This window comes from Phascolarctos cinereus, unplaced genomic scaffold, assembly GCF_003287225.1.
Source record: "Phascolarctos cinereus isolate Bilbo 61053 unplaced genomic scaffold, phaCin_HiC Scaffold_2;HRSCAF=192, whole genome shotgun sequence".
Classification (NCBI taxonomy): domain Eukaryota; kingdom Metazoa; phylum Chordata; class Mammalia; order Diprotodontia; family Phascolarctidae; genus Phascolarctos; species Phascolarctos cinereus.
In genome coordinates, this window is record NW_027555625.1 from 232,478,505 (window position 1) to 232,492,610 (window position 14,106).

The 14,106-nt window shown below is 43.7% G+C and overlaps 1 long non-coding RNA gene across 2 annotated transcripts in view; it reads right to left on the bottom strand.

The window, feature by feature from the left end:
* Positions 1-586: 586 nt before the first annotated feature.
* Positions 587-14,106, bottom strand: part of LOC144455869 (uncharacterized) — a 107,341-nt gene continuing 93,821 nt past the window's right edge. For both annotated transcript variants that reach the window (XR_013484689.1, XR_013484690.1), the window contains exon 4: positions 587-1,657. This is a non-coding gene — a long non-coding RNA (uncharacterized LOC144455869). The remainder of the gene's footprint in view (positions 1,658-14,106) is intronic.

Below are 14,106 nucleotides of genomic sequence, written 5' to 3' on the forward strand. Positions count from 1 at the left end.
ACACCCTAATCCAGATTCTCTTCACCTTTCTGAAGAACCTCACCAGTCTCCTCAATGGTCTCCTCAAAAGTCTCCTAATTATTCCCCTGTCTCAAATCTCTTCCCTCTCCCTGTCTTCCACCCAAAGGCCAAATTGATATTCCTAAAGCACTAGCCTAACTGTCACTCACCTGCTCAAGAAGCTTCAGGGGCTCTCCATTGCCATTAGGATCAGATACAAACTCCTCCGATTGGCATTTAAAGCCCTTTAAATGCCACCTTCAGCCTTTCTTTCTGGGCTGATAACATATTACTCCCTCTTATTTGCGCTACGCCAAGTTAAACAGAGGATTTCATCTCCCACATATGTGCCTTTGCATAGCCTGTCTTGTGAGCCTGGCATGCCCCCCTCCTCTCCTCTGACTCTTGGAACCCTCTTCAAGATGTGATTCCAATGCCACCTCCTTCTGACTCCTCAGTTCCTAGTGTCGCCCTTCCCTCTGGCCCCCACCACTGTGTATTTATTTTATAGCTATCTTATCTGTACTTCTCCATGAATATATTGTTTCTCCCTAGTAGAATGTAAGTTACTTGAGGGAAGAGACTGTTTTACTTTTGAATTTGTTTCTTAGCTCCTAGCATGGTACTGACTCATTGTTGTTTGCTTGTTAATTGATTGGTTCCCCATCCCCTCACTCCCCATTCCCACTTATATACCCCACAGCAGCACATGAAGACCTACTCAGATGTGGGGTGGCTGCCATCTATCAGTGGAGGGAGTGTTAACAGAGGTGAAATAATGGATCTTTGAGTAGTAAAGTGTTAAGGTTTAACAAAATTCAATTCATCATATTTATTAAGTACTTGCTATTTGCTATATAATGTGTTTGATATGGGGTTAGAAAGATGATAACAAGGGGCAACTAGGTGGCGCAGTGGATAGAGCACTGGCCCTGAAGTCAGGGGTACCTGAGTTCAAATCCAGCCTCTGACCAAACGCTTGACACTTACTAGCTGTGTGACCCTGGGCAAGTCACTTAACCCCAACTGCCTAAAAAAAAAAAATGTTACAAGGCACAATCCCTTCCCTCAAGGACCTCCTAGTCTAGCTGAGAGGCAAGAGACAAATTAAAACATTAATCCACAGTAATACCAGGCATTGTGGTAAGTGCCTAGTGAGTGGTACCAGAGTTGTTCCTGGAGGCCAGGGAGGGGGGATTTGATTCAATGATTTTTAAAGTTTCTTTAATTCTCAATGCCTATGAATCTGAATGTTCTGACCCTAGACTGTGGGAAGTCCCAGAGCAGCTGGGGTTGGGTAGAAAAGGGGGATGGGGGCTGGAAAGATGAGGAATTAGGTGGTTCTTCTAGCTGGTGCTGAAAAGTCCTGAGCCATGTGGCTCCACCCTGGTAAAACCGCCTTGACAGATGAGCTCAACGAGGTTGAAGGTAACTGACAGGCCTCAAACCTGTAGGTGAGTTAGGGGGATGTTTATCTCAAGCATGTGAAGACTTCCCCTGGTGGAATGGGCAGAGGACAACAATTTATTCCAACAGCCATGATGGCGGCTGAAGCAGATGCTGGGGAGCATTTAGAGCTTGGTGAGACATCTAAGACACCAAGGTCATCCGCTGTCTTGGGCCATCCCGATTGTCTTGCCACAGGACTTTGATGACCCTGGAAGAGAAAGTGAGGCTGATGACTGTGTGCAATTCTGCCTCACTTAAGTCCAATTCACTAGGAAGTCAAGACATCACCTGTGATGTTATTGGTTCTCTTAGAAAATGAAGGACAAACAACAACCTTTTGGGGATGATAATGTCCATGGAAATCAAATTATCTCTTAGAGCCAAATGTGAAAGTGAAGGAACAGTGCAGCTGACAAGCACAGGGCTATGCCAATTCATGGGCAAGGGAGATCATTTCTGGCTCAGGAGGTCATCAAAGGCTTCAAAGAGATGGCATTTGAGTGGGACCTTGAAAGCTGGTATCCTACAGACTGAAAGAGAGTCAGATTCATTCGCAGTTAATAGTGACTATCAGGTCTTTTCCTGAAGGCAGGCTTTGTTGTGGGAACAGAGAAGAGCCTGGGGCCCTGGTGGGAGGTGGGGGTTGAGGAGTGGGTGGAAACAGTAGCATGAGGGTAAGTAGGAAGAACATAGTTGTAAAACCCAGGAAGCAGGGGGATATGGGGCATTGAAAATAAACTTTGTAGACTTCACAATCCCAAGCAGAAAAGGGATTGGGGAGAAAGATAATGAGGAAGAAGAAAAAAAGGAGAGGTAAAAGAGGGAAGGAAGGGTGAGGAATTAATGGAAGAAAGGCAAGAAGGATGAAGAATAGGAAGAGAGAGAAGAGATGGGGGAGTTAGAGAAGGATGAGTAAAGATAAGTAAGGAGGAGAGACAAAGGGGAAAAGAAGAGGAAAGGGAGAGAAGAAGAGGAAGAAAAGAAGGTATACAGGGGAGGGGAGAAGTAGAAGGAAGAAAGAATAGGAAAAAGGAAAAAAGATGGGAGGAAAGAAGAGGAGGAAAGGAAAGGAAGGAGGGGTAGAAGAAAGGGAGCCAAGAGAGGAGAAGGAGGGAGGAAGAGAAGGGAAGAGGGATGGGAAGGGGAAAAGAGGAATGAATCCAGGGGAGGGCAGGAAAAAAGGAAAGTAGGGATGGAGAAGGGAGGAAGGAAAGAAGTGGATCTGAGACATACTTAAGCTGACGCAAAACCTGTGATGTCAGGCCCAGAAACCACAGGCTACTTTGCCAAAGGCAGAATCCAAGTGTTCCCAGCTGGGACCGATGCTTAGCATTCGCTTCCTTCTCCAGCCAGGCCTCTCCAGTCCCCTCCTCCCCACCTTCTCACATACCCAGTTTAACTCTTTGTCTGCCTTCCCTTCCCAGACAACTGTCCCCTGGGGGTACATACAGTTTCCCGGGCCTCCCGCAAGATTCCCAGATTTCACAACTGGGGCAGGGTTGTGAATCATATACAGTAAGTCCAAGGGTAGGAACTCCCTCCTTCTCTTGGGGGGGGAGGGGCGGGGTTGGAGGAAGAGTACCACAATGGCCTGTGGCATGAGAGGTTTTCTGACACTCAGAACTAGGCCCTTGAATACCATTCAATAAAGCTTGGGGCCAAGGGGCTGCCTGGCTAACCTATTTTTTCCTTGTCTTTCTTCAAGGCATCTAGACCATTATATTGGGTCTTCTTCTTGGACGTTAGAACTGATAGGCTCTAAAGGTAAACCTGGAAAGGTCATTTAGTCCATCCCTCTGTGTTCTGTCATAAGCTTCCCTGAAGCTTTTACAAAAGATAAAAATCATTATTTTAAAAACCAATAGGAAGGGGCAGCTAGGTGGCTCAGTGGATAGAGCACCAGCCCTGAAGTCAGGAGGACCTGAGTTCAAATCCAGCCTCAGACCAAACACTTAATACTTACTAGCTGTGTGACCCTGACCAAGTCACTTAACCCCAATTGCCTAAAAAAACAAAAACAAAAAAACAATAGGAGCCAATTCCAGTGCCTAGAAATCAATCCACTATAAGATATAGGATAGGTCATTTCACCTCTCTAGGCGCCTCATCTCTTTTGCTGTAAAATTAGAGGATTGAACTAGATAATCTCTTAAATTCCTTCCTTTTTTAATTTTTTTTCTCTTTTCCCAGTACCCTGACCCCAGACAGGGAACTGGAACATTTAGGGTCTTAAAAATTTTAATCCAGCAATTCTCAAACATTTTGGTGTCAGGATCCTTTTGCACTCTAAGAAATTATTGATGATCCTGAAGAGGATATGCTTATGTGGGATTCTATCAATCAATATTTATTGTATTAGGAACTAAAATATCTTAGTATTCTTATAAAAATGGTTTTGAATTTCTGCCCCTCCTCATCCCTACTAGCTCCTTCTGACTTGGATCAGTACCTTTCACATTGGATGAGGCTTTCACACCCAATGCTTCCAGAATCCAGTCCCCAACCCTTGGGAAAGTTAATGTGCTCATTTTTGGAGCTCCTGTCCTAGGGCCCTCCCAGTGATTGGTGACTGAGTGTGCACACGTGTCATAGATCCCTTTTGGCAGTCTGGTGAAGCCTGTGGACACCTCAGAATAATGCTTTAAAATGATGGAAGGAAATGTAACATTTTAGTTATTATTCAGAGATTAGTAAAAAATATACATATAATTTTTTTCCTATCTAAATTTACAGACTCCGTGAAATTTACCCACAGATCCCTTGGGCCTCAGGTTAAGGACTCTGGCACTAATCAAACCCTGTTTCCACTTCCTATCCCAGTCAGTCATCCACTCAGGCCATCTCACCATGTGTCTGGGGACCTTCCCATCTCCACCTCCATCCCTTTCTCCCTCCTCAGAACAATACTTCTTCCTCATCACCACTTCTTTATACATGTTATCTTTATTATAGGGGTTCTCAAACTTTTTGTCTCAGGTCCCCTTTATGCTCCTAAAAATTATTGAGAGCCCCGAAGAGCTTTTGCCTATGTGGCTTATATCTAACACTATTTACTATATTAGAAATTAAAATGGATAACATTTTAAAATACCTATTTATCAATTGAAATAATAAAATATTTATTATATGGTAATATAACATTTTAATTAAAATAACTACATTTTCCAAAACAAAAAAAAATTTCAGTCATAAGAATGGTTTTGTTTTACATATTTTTATAAATCTCTTTGTTGTCTGGCTTAAGAGAAGATAGCTTGATTCTGCTATCTGTTTCCCTATTCAGTCTGTTGAAATATGTTGTTTCAATTGAAGTATACCAGAAAATCCAGCTCACATAGATATGTAATTGGAAAAGGGAGGAGTGTTTTAATAGGCAAATACTCTGTTTTGGGAGGCAGTGAGTCCTCCATCCCTATACATCTTCCATATGAGGCTGGATGACTTGAGTATGTTGTATCTTGTTCTGGTACAGGTTGGATTAGTTGACTCCAGGAAGTCCCTTAAGACTCTAAAGCTTTATTTGATCATAGATATAGCATTGAAATGGGACTTAAATGTCACCTAGTCCAACTCTCTCTTTTCATAGCTGAGGAAACTGAGGCCCCTGTAGTCTAAGTGATTTAAAATCATACAAGGAATGGAATTTCAACATAGTTCCTCTTACTCCAAAACCAGTACTCATTTCTGAGTGCCATTTCTACTGATCCTCATCCCAAGCCCATGAGGTAGGTTTGATAGATATTACTATATTCAGTTCAGAGAAGAAGCCAATACTGATTTACTCAAGGTCACAAAGTTAGTATGTCATGATCAGAAAACCATAAATTTGGAAGGGCCCTTAATCATCTGGGATTCTGTCATTCTAAGGCAAATGGATACTACTATGTTTAGGAAAATCGCTCCCAAAGGAGAAAAGTTCTTTGTCGTTTTTTTTTTTTTTGGGGGGGGGGACCCTTCCCCTTTTGTGGCCTCCTGGGCCTGAGCCTTTGGCTGGTTCAGGTCCAGAGTCATTCCTAAACTCTCCCAACTTAAGGACTTTGGTTTGGGCCTCAGGGCTCAGGGCATGGACACCACCCAGAATGGACCCCAGCCAGTTCCTGGAGGGTAAAGTCTGTCAGGAAGCTCAAACCTTCCCACTGACGCCCCATCCCACCTGCCAGATCCCGCCCTGGCTTGGGCCTGCCCTGGCTGACAATGAAGGGCTTGATTCAACCACAGACAAAGTCCAATTATCCCTCATGAGGAAAAGGTATGGACCTGAGGGAAAGAGAACAATTAGGAGAGATGGACTGGATTTCCCCACCCCCTCCTCCTCACTTAGTTATAAGGCAGGCTCCTTGTTAGGCTAACAAATAGACCTGGACTGAAGAAAGGGAAAGGGAACAGCATTTATGAAGCACCTACTATGTGCTAGGCACTGTGCTAAGCACTTTACAAATAGTCTCTCATTTTAGGAGACCTGCATTGGAATACCAGTCTTAGATCAATGACTTTGGTTAAGACACTTCGCTCTGGTCTCAGTTTCTTCCTCTGTATAATGGCTGGGTTTGGCTAGATAATCTTTAAGGTCTCTTCTAGTTTTAGATCCTATGTTCCTTCGATCTCTGAGGTCTATCCCAGTTCTAAGATGTCACAATTTTTAATGTCCATTTGATGAGAAAGAACAAGGCTTTACTTTTAAAAGACCACAGGGTCCTCAGGGCTCAGCCAAAGTGAAGGCATCTTCCCTCAGACCATGTCTACCAATTGGGTCCCCCCTAAATGCTGTCTTTGAGACCCCCCCCCCTCCAAATTCACTTGGCCGGGTGGTTGGTGATCCCTGGTGTTTAACACGTCTGTGCTTAGAGTAGCCTAGAGTTGTCCTGGCGTGTGACTGCACCAAGGATACCTTACAAAAAGTTCAGAAGGGAGCAAGAGAGAATGTCAGGGTGGGATGGGAGTACTGTTAAAAAAGCAGCTTTGGAGAGAAGCCAGAACTACCACTGACATTAAAGAGAAACTCCTGAAGACCTGGGAAGGGTTTTCCCTGAAGGTGCAACTGGATTGTATATTGGACTTAGAGCAGGGATTCTTAACCCAGGTCTATGACCCTGTTTTTTTTTTTAATATTTTGATAACAATATAGTTGGTTTATTTTATCTTTATTTTATCCAATGTGTTTTATTTTATACAAAATATTATTCTGAGAAGGGGTCCAGGCTGGCTTCACCAGACTGCCAAAGGGGTCTGTGACACACACACACACACAAAAAGACTAAGGACCCCTGACCTACAGAAAGGAGGACCTGGTTTTGGATGCTTATTATGCAAGTTCCTTCTCCTCAGTTTTCTCATCTGTAAATTGGGGATAAATACTCTTTGCCCTGTTTGTTTCCCAGGAGTGTTATAAGAAAAATTATGAGTAAACTTAAAAGTTCTATAGAAGAATAGCTGTCTTCACCGTCCACAAAGCATCATCATCATCATCATCATCATCGAATTGAATTGAATTCAAGCAATTCAGAGTGATTGATTTACTATTGTATGAAACTGGGATTTTATTTTGGGCAGCTAGTGAGAAGAAGCATGGTGTCATAATGAGAGGCAATAGTGGATAGAAAGTCAGTCTCAGTGATAGGAAGTCCTAGGTTCAAACCCTGCCTTTGACACATACTTTGTTGTTCAATTGTGTCCGAGTCTTTGTAACCCATTTGGAGTTTTCTTAGCAAAGATTCTGGAGTGGTTTGCCTTCCAGCTCATTTTACAGATAAGGAAACTGAGGCAGATAGGGTTAAGTGAACTGCCCAGGGTCACACAGCTAGAACAAATTGAATCCAAACTTCGAAGAACAAATTTGGGGTTTGTTCTGTGAGTTTTGGATTTAGTCAAAGGGCTGCACTTGAGGACCTAGAGGGCTACATGTGGCCTCGAGGCCACAGGTTTCTCACCCCTGAACTAGAAGAATTCTGAGGTCCCATATAGTCCTGGCATTCTGCGTTTCTGGGTTCTTAGAAATATGAATCTATCTGACCTGTAGGGCTGGGAATGCAATGGGAACTCTTGTGTCTGGGCTGGGAAACTGACCTGGAGGTTACCTGTCTGCAGCCTCTGGGACAGAGAGCCTAAATCCATTTTGGCAGTTGACTCACTGTGTGACCTTGGGCAAGCAGCTTAACCGCTCTGTGCCTCAGTTTCCCCACCCGTAAAAATGGGGATAATAATACCTCTTCACAGTACTTCAGAGGGGGGCACTGAGAGGTTTAATTAAAGCTTGGTAAGTTCTTTGAGATCTCCTGATGAAAGGCAATGGGGAAGTATAATGCTATTAATCCATACACAGGGTAATTATCACACTTAGGAAATGGTCCTTTGGAAAGGGATTGGGTGGGTGGGTGGGTGGGGGAAGCTCTCAGGAACATAGGCTTTCGTCTTTACAGAAAGAGATGTCTGGCTGTATTTCTCTCTTTCGTCTGCCTGTGTGTATCCCCTGTGTTGATTTCCCTCTGTCTCGATGTCTACTTCTCTGTTGTTTCTGCTCCTCTCTTGATGTTCTCTGTCCATTTCTCTCTGCTTCTTTTTTTTCTGTCCATCCCTCTCTGTTGACTTTTCTTCTTTTTTTTCCCTTTTTTTACTAAATCAAGTTTCAGTCCTGTTTTCTTTTAAAGCATGAACGTTTTTTTAGGGGCTGGTTTTGATTCATCTACTTGAATACATTCTCCCAGATGTCTGTTAGCAGCACTATTAGCATTCTCCTTTAGTAAAGATGGGGTTTAAATTATTTTTTCTCCTTTCCACTCAATCCCTGGGCCACTGTCAGATTCTTTGTATCTGAGAACTGGGGCTGGGTGTTATCGACCACAACCAGCTTAGAGGGGTCCCCTGAAGAGGGCATCCATTGTCAACAATAATAATAATAGCTCGTTTTCATTTAGCATTTCAAGGTTTTCATTCCTTATCTGATGTGATCCTCAAAACAATTTTGGGAGGTTGGTGCCATTATTAGTCCCATTGTACAGATGAAAAAACTGAGGCTAAAAAAAGGTTAAGTGACTTACCTATAGTCATGTACCTAAAAGTGCCTGAAGCAGGATTCAAAGTCAGGTCATCCTTACTCCATATCTAGTCTTTCATCCACTCTAGCATGCTGCCCTATAAGGGAGGGCAAGTATTTATTAAGCACCTACTGTGTGCCAGGCACTGTGCTAAGCTTTTTACAAATACTATCTCACTTGAGCCGCACAACAACCCGGGACAGAGGTACTATCATTATTCTCCTTTTACAATTGAGGAAATTGAGACAGATAAAGGTCAGGTGACTTACCCAGGTTCACACAGCTGGTAAGTATCTGAGGGAGTATTTGAACACAGTTCTTCCTGACTCAGGGCCCAAAGGACTTTATTCTCTTCACCTAGATGCCTCTGTGAGGCATCCCTTTGAGGATGGTTCCACCCACTTGGGGCCTCAAGGGATCTATTTGATGGTAGGATCTTAGCTCTAGAGGCTTGAAAAGACAAGAGCTCCTCTAATCCACCTCTTCCCTCTTTACAGAGGATTAAATCAGGGGCCCTGGGAAGTTAATTAACTTGCCCTAGATCAAACCAGTAATCAGTATTAAGTAGAATATGAACCCAGGTCCTCTGAAATCAGGTATTCTTTCCTCTGTATTATAATTGACCCCACTGGAGCCATATTAGGCCAGATCCACCATTGGGAGCACTACGTTGGAAATGCTGAGCTTCAGGTCCCAGGAAGCTGAAAGGATGAGCTCTAGCACTGGGGTCTTTCAGGCCAATATCAAGCTGTCCAGGTCCTACTAAGCCAGAAAGGCTCGAGTACAGATCTGAGGAGAGCCTAGCCGAGTACCAAGATCATACCCAAATTGGCTGCTGTGTGATGAGGATTTTTTTCAGCCCCAACCACCCACCAAAGAGCTGAGTTCTGCATCTGTGGGGAAAGTAGCTGTACCAATGAAATTATAGATCATAGAGTTCTCAATCTAGAGTTGGAGGGACCTCAGAGGTCACCTAATCCAACTTTCATTCAACAGATGAGGAAACTGAGGCCCAGAGAAGTTCCGTGATTTGCCCAAGGTCACATAGTAAGTAGTAGGTAGTGTTGGGATTTGAGCTCACGTCTTGTGACTTTGGTTACTCAAAGGATCGAAGAGATTCATAGCTAGGGTATGCTATGTAGATAAAGTGCTTTCACTTGTTTATCTCATCTCATCCTATCTCATCCCACGCAAAACCCACTGAGAGATATTTTGTTATTTCTCAGATGGAGAAACTGAAACCAAGAAAGGAAAAATGACTTGGCCGGCTAGATCAAGACCTACAGAAGCATCCCTAGTGCTTAATTCTAGGCTTGACACATTGCAGGATTGTAGGATGTAGATCCAGGAAAGAACCTCAGAGGTCTTCCTGTCCAATCCCCTCATTTTAGAGGTACAGAAATGGAGGCCCAGTGACTTACCTAAAATCACACAGGTCATAAGCATAAGAGATGGGATTAACCACTCAGTGGCTAATAACCGAATTAAATAATTTATTTAAGGCCCTTCATTGAGTTGAGGCAGATTTTTTTTTCAGTTGTTGCTAGCCTTGTTTTACCAGATGGAAAACCTGAAACCCAGAGAGGGTGATTTACCCAATCACACAACTAGTGTGTGGCCCAAATCTTAGCTCCTATCTTTCTGCTTAGTCATGTGATCTGAACATCTAATTTCACCTTTATCACCACTACAAGTCCTCATTCATAATTTCAGACAAAATTCCCCTAAAGAGGCTTATTGACCCTAAACTAAAATCAGCTAACGCAAGGGTGAGAAGCTTAGTGGGAGAGCCAGCCTTAGAGTCAAAACAGATGTGGGGTTGCGTCTTGACTCTGATAGCTGCTGGCCGTGTGACTCTGAGTAAGTCACCTAATGTCTCACTGCCCCCAGAAAACTGTAAGACTTTGAGTTGCAGAGAAAATGCTCATAAGCAGAGGGAGTTCCTTAGAGAGGTTCCCTATTCTAAAGAAATCACCAATAATAAGAAAAAAAAAAGACAGTAGCATATTGCTATGTGGCAGGATGGGGCAAGGAGAGGGAGAAAGAGATGTGAATGGATAATTCTAAATATATGGCATAATGGATTGAGAATTGGGTTTGGAATCAGGAAGACCTGAGTTCAAATCCAGCCTCAGAAATTTATTAGTTGTCGGATCCTGGGAAAGTCACTTAAGCCCTATTTGCCTTAGTTTCCTCAACTGTAAAATGGGAATAATAACAGTACCTACCTCCCAGGGTTGTTGTGAGGATCCAAGGAGATACTGTTTGTAAAGCACTTTAGCACAGTGCTTGGCACACAGAAGATTCTTCATAAATATTTATCTTTACCCTTCTTCTCAACTCTGTGTAGGACTCTGACCGGAGCAGAGCTAGAAAGACAGTTCTAGCTCACACTTCCATAGATAGAGATTTAAGGTTTACAAAACCCCTTCTATCTATTAAGCACCCTACCTTGTGCCAGCTATTGTGCTAAGAGCTGCGGAAACAAAGAAAGGCAAAAGACAGTGCCTGCCCTCAAGGAGCTCACAGTCTAATGGAGAAAACTACATATAAACAAGGTCTAATCAGGACGAACTAGAGACAATCAACAGAGGGAAGACACTAGCGTTAAGGGGGATCAGGAAAGGCTTCTTATAGAAAATGGGATTTCAGCTGGGACCTGAAGGAAGCCAGGAGAGCCAGGGGGCAGCAATGAGGAGGAAGAACATTCAAAGTACAGGCGACAGCCAGGGGAAAGCCCAACTGGAGCTAAGCCTTGTCCCTATGCATGGAATTCAGCCCTGTGGGTAAACAAGTAGACTGAAATTCAGAGAGGGGAAATGACTTACCCATAGTCACAGCTCATAATTGATGGAGTCAAGATTGAACTCAAATTTTTCTCATTCCAAATCAGGACTTGAACTCAAGTCTTTCTCATTCCAAGTCCATTCAATGCCTACTGAGGGGGGGGAGAAGAAGCACCAAGAAAAGCCCACAACAGTTTCTAGGGTCTGCTTCTCTGAAGCCCTGCAGTTGGAATCCCCTGTAGTTTTCAATGACAATAGAAGGCAATATAAGAAATAACGAAAGAGGCAGTTAGGCGTTGAAGTGGACAGAGCACCAGCCCTGGAATCAGGAGGACCTGAGTTCAAATTTGACCTCAGATATGTGACCCTGGGCAAGTCACTTTACTCCATTGCCTAGCCAGAAGAAGAAGAAGAAGAAGAAGAAGAAGAAGAAGAAGAAGAAGAAGAAGAAGAAGAAGAAGAAGAAGAAATAACAATACTCCCATTGATGTGAGCCTCACTTAAGCCCTGTCTGTAAAATGAGAGAGATGGGTCAGATGATCTCTAAGGTCCCTTCAAGCACTAATGCTCTAATCCCACGTAGCATTTTATGGTTATGGAAGACTTTACATGTATGGTCTAATCTGATTATTATAAGAATCAGTCCTTTGAGCTAGGCAGTGCATTTTTATCCCCGTGTTATGGATGAGGAAACTGAAGCAAAGAGTAATTAAATGACCTGCTCAAAGTCACATTGCTACCATGTGGTGGAGCAAAGTCTCGAATCCAGGTACTACAAGCCAGGAGCATTTTGTGTTACACCTCCAAGCCCCTCAAGGCAGATGGTGATAAAAGGCTGATAATGTGTCCATGAACTTGGGTCATCAGGAAAGGCTTTCTCAAAAGGGCAGGACTGAAGTTGCGTTTTAAATAGTGAGGAAGACTTGAACTGGTCCGAGGGAGAAAGACTTTACAGGTTGGAACAATAATGAATGCAATATCTTTGAGAGGCAGCGAGACCAGAATTGTTATTAAAGCTAAAAAGGGATTTGGGAGATTATCAAATTCCCTTCCTTTGAGGAAAAATGGCTTAGGGCAGCTAGGTGGTGCAGTGGATAGAGCACTGGGCCTGGAGTCAGGAAGACTCACTTTCATGAGATCAAATCTGGCTTCAGACACTAGCTGTGTGACCCTGAGTGAGTCAGTTAATTTCATTTGCCTCAATTTCTTCATCTGTAAAAATGAGCCAGAGAAGGAAATGGCAAACCACTCCAGTATCTTTGCCAAGAAAATCCCAAATGGAGTCATGGAGAGTTGGAGATGACTTGCTCCTAAGTAGCAGAGCTACTTGTCATTATTTCCTTAATCCAAGTCTTGTCCCCTTAGGAGGGTCTCCACTATCTCCCCTGTCATCAGTTGTGAGGGGGGTGAAACCATGAGGAAACAGGTCTTCTTAGCCCAAATAAACTCTTCTTACTGGCATAGGGGAGAAGAGTGTCCCACTTCTCCCACAGACTTACATTTTCTAACTCTCTTTAACATACATTCATTCATTTATTCATTCAATACAAATTTATGTAGTAAGCCGTGCTCCATGCTCAAGGCTGAGGGATCCCAAGACAAAGAAGATACAGTCTCTGCTATCGTATGCAAACACTTTCTCACATGCACTTCTGTGGAAAATGTTTTTAAAATACTGACTCTCTGCCAGGCACCTAGAGCTGGGCTGAGGGAAATAAGCAGATCACTAAGATGTGATCCCTGTCCTCTAGGATCAGGAGATCCAGCGGGAGAGAGAAGACTTTCACTCAGATAATCACGATACAAGGCAGGATGTGATAAGTGCATGAGAGGGGTCCAGGTAGAGTGTGGTAAGAGCTGAGGAGTATGAGACCAAATTCACCTGGTACCAGACATCTATGAAGGCTTCGTGGAGAAGGTGTCACCTGAGCTGGGTATTGAAGAATGGGGAGTATTTCAACAGGGTGAGATGGGGAGTCCATTTTGGGCATGAAGGACAAAGAAAACAAAAGCACAGAGACTGAAGAGGGCAGGACAAGAAGGGGAGAGAGATGAGTCTAAGCTTCAGAGAAATGAAGAATAATGGGAGGAGGAGAAAGGAGAGGAAAAGGAGATAAGGCTGGAAAGAGACACACAGATATCTGTATGTACATACAAAGTCCACATCTTCTCACCCACATTGACATAGACGTACACTCATGCACCCTTCTTCAATATATACATACAACATATACACATAATCACACACATACATATACACAAAAAGGCACACACACACACACACACACACACACACACACACACACACACACGCACACACACACCCCCTCCTGGCTTTAGATCTTGCTTATGCTATTGGATTAACTCTATCAATCCAAGACAGAGCAAGGTCCAAGGAGGGGGAAGCTGGGCCCAGGAAGAGCCTGTGGCCTCGCTGCCTCCCCTCCCATCCACCCTCCCAGTCCACTCCACAAAGAGAGGGCTCCTAGAGGTCCACAGGACAGCCAGCCCATTGTATGCACACTTCCCATTGGCTGCAATTCCTTGACCTATTCTCTGTGGCTTATTGATTCACAAAGGGCAGACCCATGTGACTAAGCCCTTTCTATTGGCACATCCGTCAGCACCTATGGGGGAAAGAGTTGAGGGAGGGGGAAGGCATTAAGGTACCTTTCCAACACCTGTGTAAATAATTCGTCATATTCAAACTCCTCAAGTATGTTCACCTTTAATGCTGAATCCTCTCTTGTTTTCCTTGGCTGTGCCCTGGCTAAAGAGGGATCTTTGTTGGAGTGAGCCAAAGTGTAGCCTTCTAAGCCCATTCCTTCTTTGAGGCAGAG